The sequence below is a fragment of the Triticum aestivum genome, chromosome 5A, assembly GCF_018294505.1.
Source record: "Triticum aestivum cultivar Chinese Spring chromosome 5A, IWGSC CS RefSeq v2.1, whole genome shotgun sequence".
Classification (NCBI taxonomy): domain Eukaryota; kingdom Viridiplantae; phylum Streptophyta; class Magnoliopsida; order Poales; family Poaceae; genus Triticum; species Triticum aestivum.
The window spans coordinates 342,558,621-342,562,962 of record NC_057806.1 but is presented as its reverse complement, the minus strand read 5'-3'; positions in this window follow the sequence as shown (position 1 = coordinate 342,562,962).

Here is a 4,342-nt window from a genome sequence, read left to right as displayed (position 1 = left end):
AACTATAGTATGCAAGGGATGATGAAAACGATTCCCGATCTTTTCATGGTGATGAAATTGATGAAGGTAGAAATCAAGAAAGAGCATCAAGTGTTGATGAGACCACTAGTTTCAAGAAAAGGGCAAAGGGAAAGAAAGGGAACTTCAAGAAGAACGGCAAGCAAGTTGCTGCTCAAGTGAAGAAGCCCAAGTCTGGTCCTAAGCTTGAGACTAAGTGCTTCTACTGCAAAGGGACTGGTCACTAGAAGCAGAACTGCCCCAAGTATTTGGCGGATAAGAAGGATGGCAAAGTGAACAAAGGTATATTTGATATACAGATTATTGATGTGTATTTTACTAGTGTTTGTAGCAACCCCTCGGTATTTGATACTAGTTCAGTTGCTAAGAGTAGTAACTCAAAACGGGAGTTGCAGATGAACAGAGACTAGTTAAGGGTGAAGTGACGATGTGTGTTGGAAGTGGTTCCAAGATTGATATGATCATCATCGCACACTCCCTATACTTTCGGGATTAGTGTTGAACCTAAATAAGTGTTATTTGGTGTTTGCATTGAGCATGAATATGATTTGATCATGTTTATTGCAATACGGTTATTCATTTAAGTAAGAGAATAAATTGTTGTTTTGTTTACATATATGGTTACACACCCAATGAAAATGGTTCATTGGATCTCGATCGTAGTGATACACATATTCATAATATTGAAACCAAAAGATGCAAAGTTAATAATGATAGTGCAACTTATTTGTGGCATTGCTGTTTAGGTCATATTGGTGTAAAGCGCATGAAGAAACTCCATGCTGATGGACTTTTGGAATCACTTGATTATGAATCAGTTGATGCTTGCGAACCATGCCTCATGGGCAAGATGACTAAGACTCCGTTCTCCGGAACAATGCAGCAAGCAACAGATTTGTTGGAAATCATGCATACTGATGTATGTGGTCCGATGAATATTGAAGCTCGCGGCAGGTATCATTATTTTCTGATCTTCACAGATGATTTAAGCACATATGAGTACATCTACTTGATGAAACACAAGTCTGAAACATTTGAAAAGTTCAAAGAATTTCAGAGTGAAGTGGAGAATCATCGTAACAAAATAAAAGTTTCTACGATATGATCGAAGAAGTAAAATATTTGAGTTACGAGTTTGGCCTTCAGTTAAAACAATGTGAAATAGTTTCACTACTCACGCCACCTGGAACACCACAGTGTAATGGTGTGTCCGAATGTCGTAACCATGATTTATTAGATATGGTGCGATCTATGACATCTCTTACTGATTTACCGCTATTGTTTTGGGGTTATGCATTAGAGACAGCTACATTCACGTTAAATAGGGCACCATCTAAATTCGTTGAGACGACACCGTATGAACTATGGTTTGGCAAGAAACCTAAGCTGTAGTTTCTTAAAGTTTGAGGTTGCAATGCTTATGTGAAAAAGTTTCAACCTGATAAGCTCAAACCCAAATCGGAGAAGTGCATCTTCATAGGATACCCAAAAAGAAAATGTCGGGTACACCTTCTATCACAGATCCGAAGGCAAGATATTCATTGCTGAGAATGGATCCTTTCTAGAGAAGGAGTTTCTCTCGAAAGAAGTGAGTGGGAGGAAAGTAGAACTTAATGAGATAACTGTACCCGCTCCCTTATTGGAAAGTAGTTCATCACAGAAATCTGTTCCTGTGACTACTACACCAATTAGTGAGGAAGCTAATGATGATGATCATGTAACTTCAGATCAAGTTACTACTGAACCTCGTAGGTAAACCAGAGTGAGATCCACACCAGAGTGGTACGGTAATCCTGTTCTGGAGGTCATGTTACTTGACCATGACGAGCCTACGAACTATGAGGAAGCGATGATGAGCCCAGATTCCGCGAAATGGCTTGAGGCCATGAAATCTGAGATGGGATCTATGTATGAGAACAAAGTATGGACTTTGATTGACTTGCCCAATGATCGGCGAGCCATTGAGATTAAATGGATCTTCAAGAGGAAGACGGACGCTGATAGTAGTGTTACTATCTACAAAGCTAGAATTGTCATAAAAAGGTTTTTGACAAAGTTCAAGGTGTTGACTACGATGAGAGTTTCTCACTCGTATCTATGCTTAAGTCTGTCCGAATCATGTTAGCAATTGCCGCATTTTACAAAATCTGGCAAATGGATAAACAAAACTACATTCCTTAATGGATTTATTAAAGAAGAGTTGTATATGATGCAACCAGAAGGTTTTGTCAATCCTAAAAGTGCTAACAAAATATGCAAGCTCCAGCGATCCATGTATGGACTGGTGAAAGCATCTCGGAGTTGGAATATACGCTTTGATAAGTTGATCAAAGCATATAGTTTTATACAGACTTGCGGTGAAGCCTGTATTTACAAGAAAGTGAGTGGGAGCACTACAGCATTTCTGATAAGTATATGTGAATGACATATTGTTGATCGGAGATAATGTAGAATTATTCTGCAAAGCATAAAGGAATGTTTGAAAGGAGTTTTTTTTCAAAGAAAGACCTCGGTGAAGCTACTTACATATTGAGCATCAAGATCTATAGAGATAGATCAAGACACTTGATAAGTTTTTCAATGAGTACATACCTTGACAAGATTTTGAAGTAGTTCAAAATGGAACAATCAAAGAAGTAGTTCTTGCCTGCGTTACACGGTGTGAAGTTGAGTAAGACTCAAAACCCGACCACGTCAGAAGATAGAGAGAGAATGAAAGTCATTCCCTATGCCTCAGCCATAGGTTCTATAAAGTATGCCATTCTGTGTACCAGACCTATTGTATACCCTGCCCTGAGTTTGGCAAGGGAGTACAATAGTGATCTAGGAGTAGATCACTGGACATTGGTCAAAATTATCCTTAGTGGAATAAGGATATGTTTCTCGATTATGGAGGTGACAAAAGGTTCGTCGTAAAGGGTTACGTCGATGCAAGTTTTTACACTGATCCAGATGACTCAAAGTCTCAATCTGGATACATATTGAAAGTGGGAGCAATTAGCTAGAGTAGCTCTGTGCAGAGCATTGTTGACATAGAAATTTGAAAAATACTTATGGATCTAAATGTGGCAGACCCGTTGACTAAACTTCTCTCACAAGCAAAACATGATCACACCTTAGTACTCTTTGGGTGTTAATCACATAGCGATGTGAACTAGATTATTGACTCTAGTAAACCCTTTGGGTGTTGGTCACATGTCGATGTGAACTATGGGTGTTAATCACATGGTGATGTGAACTATTGGTATTAAATCACATGGCGATGTGAACTAGATTATTGACTCTAGTGCAAGTGGGAGACTGAAGGAAATATGCCCTAGAGGCAATAATAAAGTTATTATTTATTTCCTTATATCATGATAAATGTTTATTATTCATGCTAGAATTGTATTAACCGGAAACATAATACATGTGGCAATACATAGACAAACATAGTGTCACTAGTATGCCTCCACTTGACTAGCTCGTTGATCAAAGATGGTTATGTTGCCTAACCATAGACATGAGTTGTCATTTGATTAACAAGATCACATCATTAGGAGAATGATGTGATTGACTTGACCCATTCCGTTAGCTTAGCACACGATCGTTTAGTTTGTTGTTATTGCTTTCTTCATGACTTATACATGTTCCTATGACTATGAGATTATGCATCTCCCGTTTACCGAAGGAACACTTTGTGTGCCACCAAATGTCACAACGTAACTGGGTGATTATAAAGGTGCTCTACAGGTGTCTCCAAAGGTACTTGTTGGGTTGGCATATTTCGAGATTAGGATTTGTCACTCCGATTGTAGGAGAGGTATCTCTAGGCCCTCTCGGTAATACACATCACTCAAGCCTTGCAAGCATTGCAACTAATAAGTTAGTTGCGGGATGATGTATTACAGAACAAGTAGAGAGACTTGCCGGTAACGAGATTGAACTAGGTATTGGAATACCGACAATCGAATCTCGAGCAAGTAACATACCGATGACAAAGGGAACAACGTATGTTGTTATGCGGTTTGACCGATAAAGATCCTCGTAGAATATGTAGGAACCAATATGAGCATCCAGGTTCCGCTATTGGTTATTGACCGGAGACGTGTCTCGGTCATGTCTACATAGTTTTTGAACCCGTAGGGTCCGCACGCTTAAAGTTCGGTGACGATCGTAATTAGGGTTTTTTGTGTTTTGATGTACCGAAGGTTGTTCGGAGTCCCGGATGTGATCACGGACATGACGAGGAGTTTAGAAATGGTCGAGACATAAATATTGATATATTGGAAGCCTATATTTGGATATCGGAATCGTTCCGGGTGAAATCGGGATTTTACCGGAG